Consider the following 12,005-nt stretch of genomic DNA (forward strand, 5'->3'; position numbering starts at 1 on the left):
GTACACGGCTCATCTCATTGGGACTGGTTAGACAGTGGGTGCATCCCACAGAGGGTGAGCTGAAGCAGGGTAAGGTGTTGCCTCACCCAGGAAGAGCAAGAGGTCAGGGAATTCCCTCCCCTAGCCAAGGGTAGCCATGAGGGACTGTGCCTTGAGGAACAGTGCACTCTAGCCCAGTTACTATGCTTTTCCCATGGTCTTCACAATCAGCACACCAGGAGATTCCCTCGGGTGCCTACACCACCAGGGACGTGGGTTTCAAGCACAAAACTAGGTGACCATTTGGGCAGACACTGAGCTAGCTGCAGGATATTTTTTCACACTCCAGTGGTGCTTGGAATGTCAGCAAGACAGAACCATTCACTACCCTGGAAAGGGGGGTGAAGCCAGAGAGCCGAGTGGTCTAGCTCAGTGGATCTCATTCCCATGGAGCCAAGCAAGCTAAGGTCCACTGTCTTGAAATTCTTGCTGCCAGCACACCAGTCTGAAGTTGACCTGGGACACTCGACCTTGGTGGAGGGAGGGGCGTCTGCCATTACTAAGGCTTGAGTAGGCAGTTTTCCCTTCACAGTGTAAACAAAGCCATCAGGAATTTCGAACTGGGAGGAGCCCATTATAGTTCAGCAAAGCCACTGTAGCCAGACTGCCTCACAGGATTCCTCCTCTCTGCGCAGGGCATCTCTAAAAGAAAGGCAGCAGCCCCATTCAGGGGCTTATGGATCAAACTCCCATCTCCCTGGGACAGCACCCTGGGGGAAGGGGCGGCAGTGGGCACTGCATCAGCAGACTTAAATGTTCCAGCCTGTCAGTTCTCAAGAGAGGAGTGAATCTCCCAGCACATTGCTCAAGCTCTGCTAAGGGATAGATTGCCTCCTCAGGTGGGTCCCTTATCCCCGTGCCTCCTGACTAGGAGATACCTCCCAACAGATACCCGACAGACACCTTGTACTGGAGAGCTCTGGCTGGCATCTGGTGGGTGCCCCTCTGGGACAAAGCTTCTAGAGGAAGGAACAGACAGCAATCTTTGCTGTTCTGCAGCCTCCGCTGGTGATACCCAGGCAAACAGGGGCAGGGTCTGAAGTGGACCTCCTGCAAACTCCGGCAGACCTGCAGCAGAGGGGCCTGACTGTTAGAAGGAAAACTAACAAACAGAAAGGAATAGCATCAACATTAGCAAAAAGGAGGTCCACACAGAAACCCCATCTGAAGGTCACCAACATCAAAGACCAAAGGTAGATAAATCCATGAAGATGAGGAAAAACTAGCACAAAAAGGCTGAAAATTCCAAAAATCAGAATGCCTCTTCTCCTCCAAAGGATCACAACTCCTCGCCAAGGGAACAAAACTGGATGGAGAATGAGTATGACAAATTGACAGAAGTAGGCTTTAGAAGGTGGGTAATAACAAACTCCTCCAAACTAAAGGAGCATGTTCCAACCCAATGCAAGGAAGCTAAGAACCTTGAAAAAAGGTTAGAAGAATTGCTAACCAGCATAACTGGTTTAAAGAAGAACATAAATGACCTCATGGAACTAAAAAACACAGCACAAGAACTTCGTGAAGCATACACAAGTATCAATAGCCGAACCAATCAAGTGGAAGAAGGGGTATCAGAGATTGAAGATCAACTTAATGAAATTAAGTGAGAAGACAAGATAAGAGAATAAAGAATGAAAAGAAATGAAAAAAGCCTCCAAGAAATATGGGACTATGTGAAAAGACCAAACCTACATTTGATTGGTGTACCTGAAAGTGACGGTGAGAATGGAACCAAGCTGTAAAACACTCTTCAGGATATTATCCAGGAGAACTTTTCCCCAACCTAGCAAGACAGGCCAACATTCAAATTCAGGAAATACGGAGACCACCACAAAGATACTCCTTGAGGAGAGTAACCCCAAGACACATAATTATCAGATTTACCAAGGTTGAAATGAAGGAAAAAATGTTAAGAGCAGCCAGAGAGAAAGGTCAGGTTACCCACAATGGGAAGCCTATCAGACTAACAGCAGAAACCCTACAAGCCAGAAGAAAGTAGGGGGTAGGGGGGCAATGTTCAACATTCTTAAAGAAAAGAATTTGCAACCCAGATTTTCACATCCAGCCAAACTAAGCTTCATAAGTGAAAGAGAAATAAAATCCTTTACAGACAAGCAACTACTGAGAGATTTTGTCACCACCAGGCCTGCCTTACAAGAGCTCCAGAAGGAAGCACTAAATATGGAAAGGAAAAACTGGTACCAGACACTGCAAGAACACACCAAATTGTAAAGACCATCAACACTACGAAGAAACTGCATCAAGTAACGGGCAAAATAACCAGCTAGCATCATAATGACAGGATCAAATTCACACATAACAATATTCACTTTAAATGTAAATGGGCTAAATGCCCCAATTAAAAGACACAGACTGGCAAACTGGACAAAGAGTCAAGACCCATCAGTGTGCTGTATTCAGGAGACCCATCTCACGTGCAGAGACACACATAGGCTCAAAATAAAGGGATAAAGGAATATTTACCAAGCAAATGGAAAGCAAAAAAAACAGAGGTTGCAATCCTAGTCTCTGATAAAAAAGACTTTAAGCCAAGAAAGATAAAAAAAGACAAAGAAGGGCATTACATAATGGTAAAGAGATCAATACAACAAGAAGAGCTAACTATCCTAAATATATATGCACCCAATACAAGAGCACCCAGATTCATAAAGCAAGTTCTTAGAAACCTACAAAGAGACTTAGAATCCCACACAATAACAGTGGGAGACTTTAACACCCCACTGTCAATATTAGACAGATCAACGAGACAGAAAATTAACAAGGATATTCAGGACTTCAACTCAGCTCTGGACCAAGAGGACCTAACAGACATTTACAGAACTCTTCATCCCAAATCAACAGAATATACATTCCTCTCAGCACTACATCACACTTATTCTGAAATCGATCACATAATTGGAAGTAAAACACTCCTCAGCAAATGCAAAAGAATGGAAATCATAACAGTCTCTCAGACCACAGTGCAATCAAATTGGAACTCAGGATTGAGAAACTCACTCAAAACTGCACAACTACATGGAAACTGAACAACTTGCTCCTGAATGACTACTGGGTAAGTAATGAAATGAAGGCAGAAATAAAGATGTTCTTTGAAACCAAAAAGAGCAAAGACACAACATACCAGAATCTCTGGGACACATTTAAAGAAGTGTGTAGAGGGGAATTTATAGCACTAAATGCCCACAAGAGAAAGCAGGAAAGATCTAAAATTGACACCCTAACATCAAAATTAAAAGAACTGCAGAAGCAAGAGCAAACAAATTCAAAAGCTAGCAGAAGACAAGAAATAACTAAGATCAGAGCAGAACTGAAGGAGATAGAGACATAAAAAACTCTTCAAAATATCAAATCCAGGAACTGGTTTTTTGAAAAGATTAACAAAATAGGTAGACCGCTAGCCAGACTAATAAAGAAGAAAAGAGAGAAGAACCCAATAGACCCAATAAAGTGTGATAAAGGGGATATCACCACTGATCCCACGGAAATACAAACCACCATCAGAGAATACTATAAACACCTCTATGCAAATAAACTAGAAAATCTAGAAGAAATGGATAAATTCCTGGACACATACACCCTCCCAAGACTAAACCAGGAAGAAGTCGAATCCCTGAAGAGGCCAAAAACAAGTTATGAAATGGAGGCAGTAATTAATAGCCTACCAACCAATAAAAGCCCAGGACCAGACAGATTCACAGCCAAATTACATCAGGGGTACAAAGAGGAGCTGGTACCATTCCTTCTAAAAACTATTCCAAAAAACTGAAAAAGAGTGACTCCTCCCTAACTCATTTTATGAGGCCGGCATCATCCTGATACCAAAACCTGGCAGAGACACAACAAAAAGAGAAAATTTTAGGCCAATATACCTGATGAACATCGATGTGAAAATCCTCAATAAAATACTGGCAAACCGAATCCAGCAGCACGTCAAAAACTTATCCACCACGATCAGGTCGGCTTCATCCCTGGGATGCAAGCCTGGTTCAACATACACAAATCAATAAATGTAATCCATCACATAAACAGAACCAATGATAAAAACCACATGATTATCTCAATAGATGCAAAAAATGGCCTTCGACAAAATTCAGCAGCGCTTCAGGCTAAAAACACTCAATAAACTATACCAATTGAACGTATCTCAAAATAATAAGAGCTATTTATGAACCCACAGCCAATGTCATATTGAATGGGCAAAAGCTGGAAGCATTCCTTTTGAAAACTGGCACAAGACAAGGATGCCCTCTCTCACCACTCCTATTTAACACAGTGTGGGAAGTTCTGGCCAGGGCAATCAGGCAAGAGAAAGAAATAAAGGGTATTCAAATAGGAAGAGAGGAAATCAAATTGTCTCTGTTTGCAGATGACATGATTGTATATTTAGAAAAACCCCATCGTCTCAGCCCAAAATCTCCTTAAGCTGATAAGCAACTTCAGCAAACTCTCAGGATACATAATCAATGTGCAAAAATCACAAGCATTCTTATACACCAATAATAGACAAACAGAGAGCCAAATCATGAGTGAACTCCCATTCAAAATTGCTACAAAGAGAATAAAATACCTAGGAATACAACTCATGAGGGATGTGAAGGACCTCTTCAAGTGGAACTACAAACCACTGCTCAAGGAAATCAGAGAGGACACAAACAAATGGAAAAATATTCCATGTTCATGGATAGGAAGTATCAATATCATGAAAATGGCCATACTGCCCAAAGTAATTTATAGAGTCAATGCTATCCCCATCAAGCTACCACTGACTTTCTTCACAGTTTAGAAAAAAACTACTTTAAATTTCCTATGGAACCAAAAAAGAGCCTGTATAGCCAAAACGATCCTAAGCCAAAAGAACAAAGCTGGAGGCATCACACTACCTGACTTCAAACTATACTACAAGGCTACATTAACCAAAACAGCAAGGTACTAGTACAAAACAGATATATAGACCAATGGAACAGAACAGAGGCCTCAGAAGTAACACCACATGTCTACAACCATCTGATCTTTGACAAACCTGACAAAAACAAGCAATGGCGAAAGGATTCCCTACTTAATAAATGGTGTTGGTAAAACCAGCTAGCCATATGCAGAAAACTGAAACTGGACCCCTTCCTTACAGAACCTTATACAAATATTAACTCAAGATGGATTAAAGACTTAAACGTAAGACCTAAAACCATAAAAACCCTAGAAAAAAACCTAGGCAATACCATTCAGGGCAGAGGCATGGACAAAGATTTCATGACTAAAACACCAAAAGCAATGGCAACAAAAGCCGAAATTGACAAATGGTGTCTAATTAAACTAAAAAGCTTCTGCACAGCAAAAGAAACTATCATCAGAGTGAAAAGGCAACCTACAGAATGGGAGAAAATGTTTGCAATCTCTCCATCTGACAAAGGGCTAATATCCAGAATCTACAAAGATTAAACAAATTTATAAGAAAAAAACAACTCCATCAAAAAGTGGGCAAAGGAGATGAACAGACACTTCTCAAAAGAAGACATTTATGTGGCTAACAAACACATGAAAAAAAGCTCATCATCACTGATCATTAGATAAATGCAAATCAAAACCACAATGAAATACTGTCTCACGCCAGTTAGAATGGCAATCATTAAAAAGTCAGGAAACAACAGATGCTGGAGAGGATGTGGAGCAATAGGAACACTTTTACACTGTTCGTGGGAGAGTAAATTAATTCAACCATTGTGGAAGACAGTGTGGTGATTCCTCAAGGATCTAGAACCAGAAACACAAATTGACCCGGCAATCCCATTACTGGGTATATACCCAAAGGATTATAAATCATTCTACTATAGAGACACATGCATGGGTATGTTTATTGCAGCACTGTTCAGAATAGCAAAAACTTGGAACCAACCAACCCAAATGCCCTTCAATGATAGACTTGATAAAGAAAATGTGGCACATACACACCATGGAATACTATGCAGCCATAAAAAAGGGATGAGTTTATGTCCTTTGCAAGGACGGAGATGAAGCTGGAAACCATAATTCTCAGCAAACTAACACAGGAACAGAAGACCAAACACCACATGTTCTCACTCATAAGTGGGAGTTAAACAATGAGAACACATGGACATGAAGAGAGAAGCATCACACACTAGGACCTGTCGGGAGTTGGGGAGCTAGGGGAGGGATAGCATTAGGAGAAATACCTAATGTAGATGACGGGTTGATGGGCGCAACAAATCACCATGGCACACGTATACCTATGTAGCAAACCTGCACATTCTGCACATGTATCCCAGAACTTAAAGCATAATCAAAAAATTTAAAAAAGAAATCTTTGTATCCCCTTACCTCCCTGAGCATGCACATGGGTACACAGTTTATGATGGCCTGTGTACTGCCATTGCAATGCTCATTCCTGAATAAATATAATTTCCTTAAAAAAAACAGGAGAAGAAGAATAGCTAATGAATGCTGGGCTTAATACCTAGATGATGGGTGATCTGTGCAGCAAACCACCATGGCACACGTTTATCTATATAACAAACCTGCACATGATGGACATGTACCCTGGAAGTTAAAATAAAAGTTGAAGGAAAAAAAGAGTTTTTCAAAGTTCTAAAAAAATAAGGGGGGGGGGGGAAATAAGGTCACTAAGCATTTCATATGGATGCTGAAATAAAAACTAAGATTACTCTTTTATGTGATTCATTTCTGATGTTTTTTGTTTGAGGGTTTTATCCCAATTGATAAAGAAAAAAAGCCATTAAAATTTCCTTTAATTGAAGAAGAAGTGATAGAAACTACATCTTTAACATTACTGGAGCAATACTTTGAAAGTAAATCACTTAGCAGTCAGAATAACAATTTGGAATTGTGACCAAATAGTCAAATACAGCTGGGAGACTTAGAATTCAACAGAACATTGTTTTAACACTTAAGAATTGTGTGACCTAACAGATGGGAAGAATATATAAGAATAAAGCTTAATTAACCAACTATGTAAACAGAACCAATCATTATTCACAGTTCCCTTAAAAGTAATTAAGATTTGCTAAACTTAAAAGATTTGCATGCTGTAAAAAAAAAAATCAAGAACAAAAACCTGACAATTTTAATTCTCAACAAATGTTTTATTGTTGGTGACACAATTTACATATTTTATATTGTGCATCTACTAACAAGTTTTGTATAGTTATTCTTAATACTTTTAACTTATACTAAAATTATTTATATACTGTCTTTACAGTATTCAAATATTCTGTATATGTGTATGTATTTGCCTTTGCCTGTGAATTGTATACTTTTGTATGCTTTCATGTTGCTGTACGGCATCATTTTGTTTCACATTGAAGAACTCCTTTTAGCATTTTTTATAAGGCAGATCTAGTGGTGATGAACACCCTCAGTCCTATCTGGGAAAGCCTTTCTCTCTACTTCATTTCTGAAGGACAGTTTTGCTGGGTACTGGTTGACAGGGTTTTTTGTTTCCTTCAGTATTTTGAATATATCATCCTGCTCCCTTCTGGCCTACAAGGTTTTGGCTGAGAAATCTGCTGATAGCAGGTTTAGGGAGGCTCTCTTATATAAGACAAGTCCTTTTCATCTTGCTACTTTCAAAATTCTCTTTGACTTTGGGCAATTTGACCACAATGTGTCTCAGCATGGATTTCTTTGGATTCTTTTTTTATTATACTTTAAGTTCTAGGGTACATGTGCACAACGTGCAGGTTTGTTACATAGGTATACAAGTGCCATGTTGGTGTGCTGCACCCATTAACTCGTCATTTACATTAGGTATATCTCCTAATGCTATCTCTCGCCCCTCCCCACTCCCCTTACCAAACGAGAGGCCCTGGTGTGTGATGTTCTCCTTCCTGTGTCCAAATGTTCTCATTATTCAATTCCCACCTATGAATGAGAACATGCGGTGTTTGGTTTTTTGTCCTTGTGATACTGTGCTGAGAATGATGGCTTCCAGCTTCATCCATGTCCCTACAAAGAACATGAACATCTTAAGGGGTTGTTTGGACTTCAAGGATCAATGTTCATTTCCCTCCCCAGATTTGGGAAGTTTTCAGCCATCGCTTCTTTAAATAAGTTTCCTGCTCCTTTCTTTTCCTTGCTCTCTCTCTTCCTCTCTCTCCTGTCCCCCTTCTGATAATTCCATATTGAGCATATTGGTTTGCTTGATGGTATCCCATTAGTTTCTCAGGATTTCTTCACTCTTTTTCCTTTTTGATTCTCTGAATGGATCATTTCAAATGACCTATCTTCAAGATGACTCGCTCCTCTATTTGATCAAGAATGCTGTTGAAGTTCTCTATAGAATTTTCATATTACTTATTGTATTCTTCAGCTCCAGAATTTGTTTGGTTCTTTGCTTTCTTATGGTTTCTATCTCTTTGTTGGTATTCTCATTATTTTCACTTTTCATTTTCCTCATTTCATTTAGTTGTCTGTATTCTCTTGTAACTCATTTAGTTAAGTAATCTTTAAGACTATTATTTTGAGTTGTCTTGAGGGCAATTCATATAACTCCTTTTCTTTAGGGTCTGTTATTGAATATTTATTTTGTTCCTTTGATTGTGTCATGTATTCCTGATTCTTCATCTTCCTTGCAGCTTTGCTTTGGGGCCTGCACATTTGAAGAAACAACCACTTCTCCCAGTCTTTATGGACTGACTTCAATAGACAAACACCCTCACCAATCAGCCCAACTCAGATTCTGGGAACCTCTCAAACCTTTTCTATGAATGTACGCACTTCATTCCTCCATCCATCCTGAGAGTCTCAGGGTTCTGTGCCTTCTCCCAATCTCACAAAGAAATGATGGCCACAGTAAGCTGCCCATCTCTTTTCCCTAAGGCAGTACTCTTAAAATTCCAGGATGTATGCTTCATTCTTCTCTTTCCCTTCTGAGGGAGAAGACTCACAGATATGCATCTTCTCCCAAACCTGCAGAGCTCTACTGGCCACAATTGCCTGCCCTCCACTTTTCTCTAGAGTGATGCATTGAAATGATGGGATATTGCTCCCACTCCTCATCCTTCCTCCTGCAGAAATCTTAGGGTTGTGCACTTTTCCCAATCTTGCAGAGGCAAGCTAGCTGCAGTGAGCCTCTCACTCCTTTTCTTTGTTCTTAGCTTCCCCCGCATGTTTAAATTATATTGGCTACTCCAGCACTCTGGGTGAGTGGGATAGAAAAAGGTCTTTCAAGCAGCACCCACAAATGTTAAAGATGTTTGATGTACAGTCCTCTTTTTCTTTGCCCCACTGGAAGAGTCACAGTCTGGGACAAATTATCTCTTAACCAGCTGGGAGAAGGGACTGACAAAGGTAAGGGTGAAATTGCTCTTCTTAGCCATTTCAATGTGTCTACTCTCTGTTTTGTGCTCCTCTGGAGTACTGCAACTTCTTCACTGGATACTGGACCTCTTAGAAGGTATTTTTCTTGGTATACGATTGTTAAATCTGTGTTTCTGTAGGGGGATGAGAGCTGAAACTTCTTATTCTGCCAAATTGCTGATGTCATGAAAGACTACTACTTTCTGGTTGGGTTCTATTCCACTACAACACAGTAAAATGAAAAATTGTTTGGCGAAAAAGGCCAAAGTAAACATGAAGCTCCCCTTGTGTGCATCCCTTCCTTCAAAGATCATAGCCCCTCAAGATCTTGCCCAACCAATTGCTCTCCAGTGCCTGCAGACAATTGTTTTTTAATATTTTCTCCAGATTTTAGAATTCTTATTCTGGACCATCAACTTATTGGACATTTGGATATGGAGGTCAATTCCAAATAGCTTTCTAAGATTTATATCCCACTTCCAGCAAATATGGCTGCTCTGTGTGTAATTTTATGTACAGCCACATCACTTCTACTTTCCTGAGGCAAACTGAATCCAGGTAGGGATTCTTCTCCTAGCAAAGTGTTCCCCAATGTCCTTTATAACTATCATAAATGGGACATATGACTCATGAACTTAGGATAAGTTCCTCATCATCAGAAAGTGTATGATTTTGCTGGTATTTTCTAAGGCACTCTATTTCTGCATCCCTAGATATTATCTGTATCTCCTTTTCTCACCTTGGTCCCTCACAGCTTCTGCCCACTTTCAGCTCTGATCAGCCTCATTACTGATAAATAAAGGATATTATTTCTGAATTATATGATAAGCCATTCACATTCAGAAAATGTTTTTAGCACTTTCCAAAATATATGCTTTGCTAATCCCAAGTCGAAATACTCTCTTTTCCTTTTCCCACACTTCTATCCAGGCTTGATACTTTTGATAGTCCTTACTTACAAACTTGAGATGGCAGACTATTTGTTGTAAAGGTTCATAAACATGAGATGTATAAGTTGTTTTTCTTTTTTATGTCCTTATGGCTTTACATGTTTTGTAAAAGGAGAAGGGGAAGAATAAGAAGTATGCTTTTTTTCTTGTAAATTTGTTTGAGTTCATTGTAGATTCTGGATATTAGCCCTTTGCCAGAATCTACAATGAACTCAAACAAATTTACAAGAAAAAAACAAACAACTCCATCAAAAAAGTGGGCGAAGGACATAAACAGACACTTCTCAAAAGAAGACATTTATGCAGCCAAAAAACACACGAAAAAATGCTCATCATCACTGGCCATCAGAGAAATGCAAATCAAAACCACAATGAGATACCATCTCACACCAGTTAGAATGGCCATCATTAAAAAGTCAGGAAACAACAGGTGCTGGAGAGGATGTGGAGAAATAGGAACACTTTTACACTGTTGGTGGGACTGTAAACTAGTTCAACCATTGTGGAAGTCAGTGTGGCAATTCCTCAGGGATGTAGAACTAGAAATCCCATTTGACCCAGCCATCCCATTACTGGGTATATACCCAAAGGATTATAAATCATGCTGCTATAAAGACACATGCACACGTATGTTTGTTGCGGCACTATTCACAATAGCAAAGACTTGGAACCAACCCAAATGTCCAACAACGATAGACTGGATTAAGAAAATGTGGCACATATACACCATGGAATACTATGTAGCCATAAAAAATGATGAGTTCATGTCCTTTGTAGGGACATGGATGAAACTGGAAATCATCATTCTCAGTAAACTATTGCAAGGACAAAAAACCAAACACCACATGTTCTCACTCATAGATGGGAATTGAACAATGAGAACTCATGGACACAGGAAGGGGAACACCACACTCCGGGGACTGTTGTGGGTTGGGGGAGGGGGGAGGGACAGCGTTAGGAGATATACCTAATGCTAAATGATGAGTTAATGGGTGCAGCAAACCAACACGGCACATGGATACATATGTAACAAACCTGCACGTTGTGCACATGTACCCCAAAACCTAAAGTATAATAAATAAATAAATAAATAAATAAATAAGCTAGTTGTGGATTCATATCAGAATCTTCTAAGTTATATTCTTACTATTTCCCCAACACAAATTTTATATTGGAAGGCATACAAGACAATTAATAATAACTATCATCTCCAAATCTATTCTTCTAAGGACTAATCACGAGGCTGCAATCGCAAACTGTGTTTTGCTGTCTCCTTTGCCAGCTGGGAGCATTAGAAAGATACTGGGGAAAAGAAGGTAAAGAGGTGTGTTTCCTGCTGTTCCTGTAAACAATTTCTTTCACAGTGAAAATTGGTTCCAGCCTCCAGCTGCTTTTGGCATTCCCCAAAACAGCCTCATTACCACCTTCTTTATACATACCGACAGTAGCTATTTGATATTCCCTCCTGAAATTTCTGAGCTCCAGTATCTCAAGATCTAATTTCTGAGTTCCTGGGTTTCGGTATCTCCACCATTATTAATGTGTAGGCCGCTTTATGCAGTTATAATCTATGGGTTACATCAGTATTTCCTCTTTTGTTCTTTCACTCTTCAAACGTGTGTAAATAATTTCCCACATTAAATTCTACCTCATAAAGTGACTCAT

General features: G+C 39.8%; 1 protein-coding gene across 5 annotated transcripts in view; it reads right to left on the bottom strand.

Moving 5' to 3' along the window:
* Positions 1 to 12,005, bottom strand: part of DOCK3 (dedicator of cytokinesis 3) — a 653,304-nt gene that overhangs the window by 456,177 nt on the left and 185,122 nt on the right. The gene's annotated exons all lie outside the window — the stretch shown is intronic.

Source organism: Nomascus leucogenys, chromosome 4, assembly GCF_006542625.1.
Source record: "Nomascus leucogenys isolate Asia chromosome 4, Asia_NLE_v1, whole genome shotgun sequence".
Lineage (NCBI taxonomy): Eukaryota > Metazoa > Chordata > Mammalia > Primates > Hylobatidae > Nomascus > Nomascus leucogenys.